The following is a 13278-nucleotide window of genomic DNA, read 5'->3' on the forward strand; positions in this document are numbered from 1 at the left end:
CATTTTCCCTCTTATATTTTTTGTTACCAAATATTCCATATAGTAGAGTATTGGCTACATATAAGGGGGCTTAAAATATTCGTAGAACTAAATATAAATATAATGGTTAGAGTAGTAAATTTGCTACATCTTACCCAAACATGGTCAAATCTATTATTCCGGCGCTAACGTGTAATTCGTCAAGCTCTTGGAATATACTCATTAATTGTCTTAAATATCTTTCTTGCTAAGAATTATTTTAGTTATGGGAACAAAAAAAAGTCGGATGGGGCTAGGTTATGTAAAAATGAGCATGAAAAACCAATTGGAGGCCAAGAGAATGGATTTTGACATTAGTTCGTATAAACGAATAAGCCTTAAACGTTATCTTGGTAACAAGATTTGTTTGCGATTTGATCTGGATTGTTTTTTTACGAATGACAGCTCGTACCTCTCACCATTAATTTATTTTTTTACTTTTCGAACTAATCCAACAATAAAATTCTCTAAACATCCCAAAACTGAAGCCTTAGATTTTTCTGTCGATTTACTAGCGTTATTCTCATAGTTCATTGTTCTTTGGATTCAGTGGTCGCAATTCGACAAAAAAATACCCTTATTACACGGCATCCTTTGAAATTGCTATAGTGTGCACTTTCGCTTGTCATGTACCTGTCACTCATCCTTTGCTATAACAAGATTAGAAACTTTTAATATATACATACATATGTTATCAAACCAATATATAAATATAAATAAAACAAACGTGATCATTATTAATCCAACCATACTAATTAGTGATAAATTGCATTCCGTTTCCAAGTTAATTAAGACACAAACAAGTAAAAATGATCAAAATCGATAAATTGTTATGGGCTGTATTACAAGTAGATTGTAAGACTTGACAATTTCTCGAGAAATGAGCCGTCACTATAATACTTGTAAAATGCGACCCGATTTAATCAAACAATTCTTAAGAAACTTGAGCCTGTTTAGTATTGTATAACCAAAACGTTAAAGGCCACTCGAGAATCCAACGTCAAGTATCCAACAGCTCATATTCGTCTGATACTTTTTTCATAATCATTTGTATCTTATTGCTTATGCGTCAATAATTCTAGCACACTAAGCTTAATTTAAAGCTGAATTTCATTGAAAAAATCTATGCTCATAACATGGTCCAGAATGAGCATTCACAGCCAATTTAAATTTCATTTATATTCGCCGAAAGATCAAAATAAAGTGTAGCTATTCATACATAACACTAGTCGAGAGAAACGGCACACGCGCGTCTGAAATTCCGCGAGCGGTACCCGCAGAGCTAGCAACTGGAAAAAAATACGCGAGCATTTTTACGATCCCGTTATATATGTACGTATATATCACTTGCTCAATAACAAACTATAAATCAGAAGCATCGTTTTTTTAATCCGAAAAATCGAGGAATGGCGGTTCTTAAATTTCATCACTATTCAGCATACTGTTATAACTAGGGTTTTGGGGATATTTGCATATATATTTCTGTACCAAACGGTCCGTCAAAGCACTAAAAATATACATTTTATGATGAATTTATACAAAGAAATAGTTTTAAAATATAAAAATGTTACGTTTTAATATTATTTTTTATGTTGCAAACTTTTTGGTATTTTTTTGTTTTATTATTATTTAATTATTATCAAGTCTAGCTTTGAATAATATAAAATGTTTTCTTCTTTACATATTTAGCTGAGTTAAAAACTATTTTCAAATGAATTGAAAATGTTAAGTAGTTTTTTATAGATTGAATCTTTTTGACTATCATTGCATGCACAAATTTACGCAGTAATGCGGTAATCTCTCGGACGCGCACGTGCAATCTCTTCTAATTTATATTGTAAATCGCATGGCTACACAATGGTTTTACTGTCTAATCTTAAAAATTAAATTCAAAAATACATAAATTAAATTCTTAATATTTTCGTAATATAATGTTTCAATATTTCAGAAGAAATGATTTAGAAAAATAAGACCAGTTCAGTTAGCGACTCAGCACCATCGAAATCGCCTTACCATCGTCTCATCATATAATTCGAGGTTTGTTCTATTAAAATATTAAAGCTTATTTTTTTAAACATCATGCTATGGTTCAGCTCGATTTGGTCCGAGTTATAAATCTGACTTCATCAACCTTATTGCATAATTAATAAAGCTGCTGTCTTTATTTTATGGCAACCTGAGAGTTTTATCGAAGACCCCTCGAATCCTTTTCACTGACGAAACGCAAAATAGCTTCATAAGATTCACCAATTTACAATGCTATAAATTTAATTTGCTCCAGGAATCTAGGATTGTGATACTACTTGGATAAATGTGTGAGCACTAAGTTATTTCACACGTTCCTCCATTCCAGTAGCATCCAACGAACATACATGAATTATTAATACGGCTTACTATAAAGAATTAGAGGAAGTGTATTTATTACGTACGCGATCAGAAAAATAATCACGTAGCAAGAGAGATATTTCAACTCACTCGCACGTAGATTAGTAACGACATTCATGTTATAATGTTAGATTTTATTATGTATAAAGAAACATATGATATAATATAAGACTATGATAATTCCAGTGCATTCGGAAAGAAAGAGATTACGTTTTTTTATGAACCCGCTCAGACTAGGGTATATATTTTTTATTGTGTTCGAAGGAAGCTTTGTATGTTAATCTTTAAACTAATAAACGATAAGTTTCCGATGGGTCGTAAAGATACAGAAAATGAAGAAAGGCCGCACGTAGCGACTATTGTTGCCAGAGTACAATAATAATCTTCGGTAATGTTCTATAAGGAGATTGAGTGAAATTTTCATAATAATATGAAACATAATAACTTAAAATTTAATAAATATAGAACGCAGATACTAAATAGTAAATAAAGCGTTGGGCTATAATCTATTTTCATATACTAAACACAGATCTTAGAAATTATTAAGTATTGGGAGAATCACTACAACTTTAAATATAATATATCTATGGCGTTCTTTCATTTAGCTCATAAAAATAGTAAATATTTTTTTTAAATAAAACTATTTTTTAGCACATTTTGTAAAACCTCCAAAATTTAAGGCGTGTCTGAAATAACAATAAACGACATTTGTGAGTAATGAAGTCATCAGCGATAATGGCTAGTGATAGTATTTTATTCATCTTGCAAGAAAATAGCTTCGTGCGTAATATTCGCATACATCATTTGAATAATTTATTGCTATTTTTACGTAAAACGAAACGTCTGTTCAACGACGTAAATCACTTATAAGCTACACTCGAGATAACTTGCGGTTGGACTCTTAATGCCTTTGGTTTAACAGCGAGGTCAAGGGTTTCAAAAAATAAATGTTCTAAGATAACCAATATGAATATGGACTTTCGAGGTCTTGGCTAATTTTGGGACAGTCGTTAACAAAATTTAATTCGTATTAAGCGGCAAATTGAAATTTACGCAGAAAGTCCCACGCGTCTTTCAAACAAATTGACGGCGACTCTCCAAATTGACACTAATTGATCCTCTGGTTGTAAAGTGAACACAAAAAACGTCAATTAGCGGCAAGAAATAATAAATTTCAATATTTCGCTAATAAAGTAGGCGAACGCGCCTCGATACAATACCATCAATAGATTCTTTGGTAACTATCCTGAATGCTAAATTGTAAATTATCACGATGAGGTCACAAGTGCCGAATGAAAAAATAGTAAAATTAATTTTGAGACTGTATAGAAAACAACCGTTGTATATATTGCATAATGCTTGTATTGGCTAATGTTTAAGAATTGGATAGTGTTCCCGAAAGGTTAGTGTGTCGAAGGAAGTCGAAAGCAAAAAATATGACAAATGAACAACAACATAAAATACAAATGATACATATAGGAATAAAAATATCACATATAGTGTTAAGTAAGAATGGAGGGGAAATGACCGATGAAGGTTTGGTGCCGAAGCCTTTGTGCTTTTTAAAGTAAATAAGGATTTTTTGTGACTGTTGGGTCTAGTAAAGCCAGAGGTGGGAACATTTGGTAGCAAATTTTTATTTTTAAACAAAAAAAAATATTTTTTTTAAAATACAATAACAATGATGAAATTTTATTTTAATAAAACAATTAATAAATGTATGAGGGCAAGATATTAAAATATATAGTATCGTAGACAGGGCCGCCGAGAGCGACCCGGGCCCTGGGAAAACAATGATTCCGGGCCTCATAACAAAAATGGAATTTTATATATTTTTTAACATCGTAATATATTTTCTTAACTAAAGAATAATAGGTACGTGTTAACCCTTTCTATGCTACAAATAAATATAAAAATTAGCCACCGTTGCAACATATTTTCTGAAATCATATTTTATGCGAAATATTTTAATTAGGCATTCAAAATTATTAAAAATATCTACTCATATTATTTACCTGATAATTATTCGTGTTTTATTTACAGCTCAATGTTGCCATTTCCAGACCAGGTCAACAGCAATAAAATCGTGCCATCGCGATAAAAACGCTCGATTATCAAGCGTTTATATTAAGACTTTTTATAACAATATTACGAGTGAATATCGAATAAAGCTAATCCAAACCAAATATTGCCCAATAGAAGAGCGCAAAAAACAATTATCCCTTCTCAGAAGGCAAAAATCCACGTCAAAAGCAATAAAATCGTGCCGGCGCCGTCACAGTGGGAACGCTCGTTGCCGAGCGTTCCCACTGCGACGGCGCCGACACGATTTTATTGCTTTTGACGTGAATTTTTGCCTTCTGAGAAGGGATAATTGTTTTTATATTTATTCCAATAAAATGTATTCCTATATTACTCTTAATTTTTTAACAGTTACGATTATCCGAAAAAATATAAAAGAAAATAAAAATGCGTAGAAAATATCAATCTGTAATAATAATAATAATAAATAATTAATTAATAATTAATAATAAATACGAGATATTTGTTCTAAAAACATATTTATTTGTAGATGTGATTTATTTATATAATATTATTTTAATTATTACAAATTTAATATTTATTTTAGAATATCACAATAATATTTTTTTTATAAATAGTTTATCTTTCGTAGACAGGCGGCCCTCGACTTTCGAACGTTCGACTTTCGCACAATTCGCTATTTCGCACATTTAAAAAAAAAACAATTTTTTTTAATTTTTTTTTTTTTTTTTAAAAACGTTTTGATAGCGGTGAATCTTTTGCTTCAATCGGACGTTCGTATGATACAAACAGGTCTACGATATGTTCAATTTTGCAAAATAAAAATATAATTAAAGAATACGTTCAAAATTGTGGAAAATAAAGATATATTTCCACAATCTTTAATGATATGTTTCCAAAAAAACACAGCAAAAAAAACATAAATGAAATGGAAAATCTTTGTCATCGTAGATCGATGACCAACATCAAAAAGATGTCCCTCTGAGTATTTCAATTATTCAAGCAAAAGCTCTTGGTTTGCACAAGGATTGGAAGGATAGATTAAAAAAATATTTTAACACGGTTTTTCAAGCAAGTAACTATCCAAAATTATTGAAGATGTAGAATATTCCTCTAGCCAAATATTTAATGTAGATGAGACAGGTTTATTTTGGAAAACTCTTTAACAATGAAAAATATGGATGAAGCCTTCACGCACCTTGACAAATTTTTAAATATTATGGAAGATTGTGATCCCAATGGAGAACGCATATCTCAAGTGCGTGGGGCGATCAATAAAAACATAGCATGTTATAAAATACTATATAAAGAAAAGAAAAAGAATAGTGGAAAACAGTTAACTCTTGATAACTTTTCAAAGGAAACACCCGCAAACCCCACTTAAACATGTCTCTTAAACGCCTCTTAAACATCTTATATTTACTTGATAAATAAATATATTAAAATATACACAATTTCAATTTTTTTTACTTCCCTCGACTTTCGTACATTCAACATTCGCACACATTTTCAGGATCCAATTATGTGCGAAAGTCGAGGGCCGCCTGTACTTAGTTATTTCTACTCATGCTAAAAGTAACATACATGAAATTTTAATTATAAATGATTTTAGTAATTATAGATTAAAAAATATTTAAATACTGCATAATATTATTCTACTTTGATAGCCTATGTCGATAACATTACATAAGTTAATTCCCTACAATGGAAATTATTTTATTATCCACTGTTTTCAAGTAATATAGGCATTGTCGTTTTTGTAGTTTTAAGCATAAAAAATATCGTTTTCAACAAATAAAATGTACGGGTTTTAAAAAAACATAAGTTAATTCCCTACAATGGAAATTATTTTATTATCCACTGCTTTCAAGTAATATAGGCATTGTCGTTTTTGTAGTTTTAAGCATAAAAAATATCGTTTTCAACAAATAAAATGTACGGGTTTTAAAAAATGGAAAAAATCAATACTACCGGTATTGCATTTTGTAATACCGATGTACCAAAGGTCGATTTTTGTCCCAATACCGGTATTACCGGTATCGAATCGTCAAATTGACACAGAGGACAAATTCAAAGTCCAGAGAAAAAGCAGCCGCTTTCACTCCCAACGAAAGCATGTATCTACATCATAAATTAATTTATTTTACTACTTGGGGTATTTGAACTATTTAACTCACAAATAATTTATAATTCTTAGTAATTTGAACTAAAACATGTTTTTGGTAAAAGCATGTCTAGTTAAAGCACACTTTGCATTTTAAATAAATACAAAAAAATTGAAAGCTATGATAGTGGATAATTTTGATTTCCCTAATCAAGTCGTAAACGTTACCTACATATATTAAATAATAATAGATTTTTTCACTATGTGATACTAAAATAATAATGAAAATAAAAATCTGACATTTTCTAATAGAGAAATGACTAATGATTTGCATGCACTACCCACATCACAAAAAAATATTTAAAAAAAATTCAGCTCGAAAACCACCGATTCCGAAACTGTTCCCTTTCATATTAAAAAAAGGTCTCTATTCAGGTGAGTCTATTGAGCGCTGATTTCTATCCATTTGCTCTCACGGTGATGAATTGCTTCATTACACCCTCTCAGGCAGAGGACTCCGATGGCGATCTCAGAGAGCCTTCTGGGAATCGGGAACTCGTCTTTCCGGGCCGATTCGGCATCAGGAAAAGTACAAAAAGAAGCCTTTTATGTGAAGTTTTTAGGAGTACTTGTGTCTTTAAAAATCGACTCATGGTTCGGGTTCAGCGAACCCAGAAAAACGAGGAGGCATTGCGTTGCCTGCTTTAATGTGCACAAATTCGAGGAAGATTCATCTTAATGAGTGACTAGACGCTCGCGGGAAGTATACACTATCGCTGACGACTCGTCATAATAAGATAATACTATTAATTTATGGCATAAGCTTAATAGTCGTTTAACAACAATGAGTAATAAAAATATAATTTTATAGATTATTTAAAAATGGTATTGCCAAAGTATTTTTAACACACCTACAATTGTGTCACAGTAGTGTCGTCATATTTATGAGTTTTTTGTTATATTATTTTAACTAATAAATAATAAAAAGCAGTTATTTAAAAAACAAATTGCGTAAATTGTCATTATAAAGGCAAGTTAAAATTATACTCAAAAATCTTCAGCGCGTTAACCTGTATTATTTTGTATATTGGTTTATGTGATGATACGGAAAATTATTCTTAAATTTTGCTAGGAAATACAAAAGGTTAGTTAAAATGTATGAATTATATTCTGGTGTATGTCGCAGTGAAATGTACATGCAGAAAGTAAGCAAAATAAAAGTCTACTGAGGAAATTTTCGTATAACCAAATTTTTTATTATAATAGGTTGATAATTTAGTAAATCTATTTTTATTTTAAACTACTCTCATTGCTCTATTTTGTAATTTTTGTAAAATCGTTTTAATAATTAAAATGGGGCAATATAATACTATTGTAGATTATTTTTTGTGTTTATACTTATTATATTTTTCAATCTGGACATATACCTATTTTTCATAAATCATGTCATTAATCACCACATTCCGAAAAATTCAGTACGACCTTGGACGATCGAACGTCGCTTTCTAAAGGCGTAGACGTATTTCGCCGTTCTACGAAGCGACTGCAGCGACAGGCTGGAAGATCGCTGCACATATGCGATTAGCCAGCAAGCTTTTAACCCCTAAATGATATAAGCCTGGATTCCGATCAGGAGAGGGCAGACGGTCAGAGAGAGTCCGAGACAGTCAGCAGACGGTCCGAGAGTAAGACAGGAGACGGTCAAGGGCAGAGAGTCGCAGAGACAGGACAGCCCAAGTGACCAGCAGACGCGCCCTCACCGACAGACGCGAAGAATCGATCTGGAACCCCCGAACGAACACATCCGCAAGAAAAAGAACTATCTCCTGTATCATCACCTGCGTCAGCTTCACCGCCGTTTGGAGGAAACGAGAAATAAATCTCGAGAAAAAAGTGAAAAATAGAATTCCCATTTCTCGAGAAATAAAAAACATCAAGAAACCAGAGTTGTTACTATGGCGCTATAAGTAGAAAGATAATGTTTTTTTTTTGCATCCGTTTAAAAAAATATAATGTATTTAAACAACAGAACTGTAACAGCATCTTGAAGATGTGAAACAAAAAACAGTCGGGCGTTGATGGGTTAATCATATTTCCTGGGTTTACCGCCCACTCGCGTCTGAATCTAACGGAGATTGAAAAATCGCTATGTGTGTTCTGTCAAATGCACGTAATTGCTCACGACGCTTGCAACTCACCGCTGGAAATTACTTTTATAAAATGCTCATTTGGAGATTGGCGATGGCGAGACGTGCGCGAGAGTTAATCTCTCTTGGGTGTTTCTTTTTTTTCTTCTTCGCATCTCGTTAATTATAAAATAAAGACTTTCTTATCCCAAAAATGTGAAGTTATAAACCACCAATTGGAACAAAGAATAATAATAATAACAATTATAGTAATTATATAAATAACAGAGCGATGAAGCAGTGGTGAAAGCCATTGCTTAAATCTCACATGAGCCCATATTGCTTATATTATAATACTCGGATTCGATTTTCCTAACTTTTCCTGTAATAATCTCATAGATCAATGAGATCAATTAAAATACGCTAATTCTTTGGAGACATTGCCAGGAGAGATGAGAGAGTGTGAATAGTTGTAGTTGGGAAATTCGAGAGATGTATTGTTACAAGTATGATTCGGAAGAGGTAGGGCGATATCGCAAAAAGATGAAGATAATTACTAAGTTGTTCCTTTTAATATGGCTACAATTGTATAGAACTCAAAGCGGAAGGTGATTCCTCATGTGTATCCGATTACCAAGCCGCGACCATTTAATTGCCCCATTCTATCCAAATCGTCATTAAGAGTGAAAGCTCTGCTCGCTCTACCAAAAAATTTGCGTCAAATTTTGACTAAATGTTATTTATAGAAAATAAAAATATTTTCTCTCTCGTCACGTTGAATAATCTTTCTGAAAGCGAACGCGTTTGTCATCGACTAGATTTAATCTTATTTATACACACATGGAGATGAAAGATGGTGTTGACCCAGCAGCATCTGTTGCAAATCTGGCGAGATGCACAAAACGCAATGATGCAATTCACATCGCTCATATGAGTACATATTTATGTACCACTCAAGAATCAGTCGCCGTCCAAATTAGCCAATTAGTTTTAATAAGAGCTTAATTATGCAACAGACCATTGGCCGAAATGTTGTAATTGAGGCGTGCTACATCAATAATCGATGTGGATAGACATGTCGAATAAATTACACAACTTCGCATGATCTAATGAAAAGCACCGGATGAAAAATACGTATCTTCTTAAATTATTAAATGATGTAGCTTTCGAAAACAAAGATTAAACCAAAACAACATTCGTTGATGTGATAACACTTAAACCTTTCTATATTTTTATCGTTGTTCCTGATTTCTCAACAATTTTATGCTGTATTTTACAAGAAATTTATTTGGCTTCATATTATATATTGCATGCCAATATAATTACATACATAATCTACGAAATTATCCAATTATTAACGAAAAAAATATTTTAGAAAGCATAACGCATGAAGTTGGCCATTCAAGTTCGTTTTTGTTATGATAAAATCATTAGCAATTTTTATTTAATGCTATTGTGTGGTTTGTTGACATTTTTTCAGTGTAAATATCTCTTGACAAGTTCTCATCTATTATAAGAATTAGGAGCTTTTTAAAAAGTCAGCCGCGCATTAAAGCGCTTCGCAGAAGTGCAGAACTCCCTTTAATGAGTCACTAAAAACGACAGTCAAAGGCTGAGTTTATGGCGAGGCTCAGAAGAACTTCCTTAGCATGGCCTTCAAATCCAGGTGTCACTGAGTTATTTTTTTCACTAGAGACGCAGCCTTATCACCAGTTTAAGCCGACGGCAGGGCGCCCTAACGCCCCAGACGCGCGCAATCTTCGCCCTATCATAGTTTAACCCAATATATTAATTTATTCTAAACTAAACACAAAAGTACTTGAGTTTATCATCCACTATGTCTTAAAACATCGCTTTCAAGTATAGCATTATACAACATGAAACTGATTTCTCATTGAGTAATTTTTAATTGTTGTACTTAAGGTTTATTACTAAAGAATTTTTATAACTTCAGAAATAAAAATAAAATACCACAATCAAATACGCACATATCACCATTCAATATAATTTACGATAGCATAAATATTTAGTATTCCTTCTAATAATTCTAAGTATTCTTTAATTTGTATTTACTCAACAGTTACGACCACAAACGATTCTCAACACCTTAACCCACATTGCCCAAAATCGACTTGTTAAACGTGTCCATTAACCATCATCATCATGGGAACTATCGCTCTTCGATCGCTCGTGTGAAAAGCCAACAACAAAATCAACAAAATAAACAACGACCTCTTCGACTCTAATAATTCCTCTAATTGACTCAGTCATTTGCGCTGTTAGCATTAGGTCTTGTGGCACTCTATCATTTCGCATCTTTATTTCATTAGAAGCGAGACTATTCGCGACCCGTGGAAAGTGGGCAGACCTGAATCGGAAGACCACCTGCGATCGGTCGAAGATCTTGGCTTCCGTGTTCATTAGCGAGGTGTCAAAAGAAGCTGTTCTAGAGGCTGCATATTAATCTGGCGACATCCTTTCGCGGGACCAATTAAAAGCGTATCAAAGAATCGACTATCTGAGAGTTAATCGATTAAACACCGTGAGAAAGGCACGAGAGATGTGATCTTTCAGATAGAAGTGACGACTTTTAGAATGACAATATAATTTAATTAAGCAGTAGATTATAGAAAAACTTTCTATAAATGTAAAAGCAGATTGAATTAGTATTAGTATATAATAGTACACAATAAAAATATTAATACTTCATTAAGTCTTAAAAGCATTAAATTTCTCACATGTCTACTATAAAACATCGGCTACTTTTAAACGCGCCACCAAGTCACGCTTTCATCCTATCAATCAAACACAACTTCAATACGAATCGTTGATTTTAAAATTACGTTAAATTATCCTCCAACTACTATAATTTTCTATACAAGCCAATCAAACGTGATTGCACATTTGATTATAAAACAAATTGCTTTATTACTCGCCGCTGCAAATGCTCGCATGGTTACCTATACCTATATTTTCTCAACGCAATTAATTTGTAAATCAATCGAGACATGCTCTTCTACACACATGTTACACACATGATCTAAGAAAACAGATAAAAAGACTTTTATTCCCATGCGTCCCTTTTGTATCAACCACACATGCAGTATTACAAAGACCTCTAGGAAGGAAGCAGAAGAAGCAAAACAAACATCCAGAAAGATTAGACGCATATTGTGTGATAAATTATGTCTATCACGTTACAGGCTCAAACAGGGACTCGGTGTGTGGGCGTTTAAATGGTTATATCCCTAATGCCTTTTTAAAGATTTTTGAAAGGTCACGTTTGGGACCTTATCGTAATATTAAATCGGTTCTATTGTGTGCGTTTTTATAAGTATAAAGATCGATTAAGCCATGTAGATACGATCTAGCAACATTAAACACTATATAACAATAACCTTCTATTATTATATTAAAATATATATTTATATGGCGTTGTTGATAATAAATCGCAAATAGCAAATATACAGGTTGTTTCAAATTAGGCAAAAATATTTTTGCAATTATATTATGATGATTCAGATGCTCTTTTTTAATACTAATTATGTTAAATTTATTGATACGATGATATAAATATATTTTAGAAAATGTAATGCGATATGATTTTAAGTTTCAGATCGAATACCTAAATTTACTGCTACTAATTTACTATCTTTAAATATTTTTTAATATCTAATATTTTTTAAACATTCAAAAAGCAATAAAGTCAACAATAATTTGCAAACAATTTTAACACAAACAGAGCCGCGTCAAAAAACTACAATCTGTCCCTTTGAATAATAATATTAATTGTGAAAGTACTGCATAGAATGTGGGTTCTTTTGAAGGCAATGTTCCGCTCCTTTTATTTATTGTATAGTATGTAGAAAAAGGGCTAAAAGAACTTATACCTAAAATATATCACTATATAGGTACATCTCAAACAACTGTAGTTTAATTTAGATTCATTATTTGAGGTCGGTTTTTAATTTTTTTTATTGCTATGATTTTTTCCAGATTTGGGCCCTTCAAGGAGAACGGGCTCCGGGAATTTGTCCCGTTTCCCCCCCCCCCACCCTTCTTGGCAGAGTGGACATTTAATGTTGAACTTAGCAATATAGCCATTTGTCTAAATAAGCGTTTTCTTATTCGTCTAAGCTTCTATGAGAAAACTTGACACATGCTTACTTAATGGAGAGCGCCATCGCCAGACCAGCGAGACCAGAAATTAGAAAATGTTGTGACTCAGTTCGACACCCTAACGTATTTATAATAGTATCAACTGTGTCTTTTTAAGAACTATTCCGCCACTACAGTGACCACTCTACATCTAACCTGGCCACATGCTAAAACCGTTTTGGATACTGACACCTGAATTAGATCTGTATATTGGTATCAATAGCAATTTGTGCATTAAAACTATATATATATATATTTAGCCAATTTACACTTAAAGCTATCAATATGTCAACAGTTGATCAATAAAATGAGCTAAGTTTATAATCATTCACATTATTTCTTATAGTCATTTGGTACTAATTTTCTTTTTTTCTAGAGTTATTCTAAAACATACAATTAGCCAGATTGTTAAATAAAGCTTTTAAGCGGCGCTTATAAGACTTA

The sequence above is a fragment of the Plectrocnemia conspersa genome, unplaced genomic scaffold, assembly GCF_051122295.1.
Source record: "Plectrocnemia conspersa isolate PC_06_02 unplaced genomic scaffold, ASM5112229v1 ptg000003l, whole genome shotgun sequence".
NCBI lineage: Eukaryota > Metazoa > Arthropoda > Insecta > Trichoptera > Polycentropodidae > Plectrocnemia > Plectrocnemia conspersa.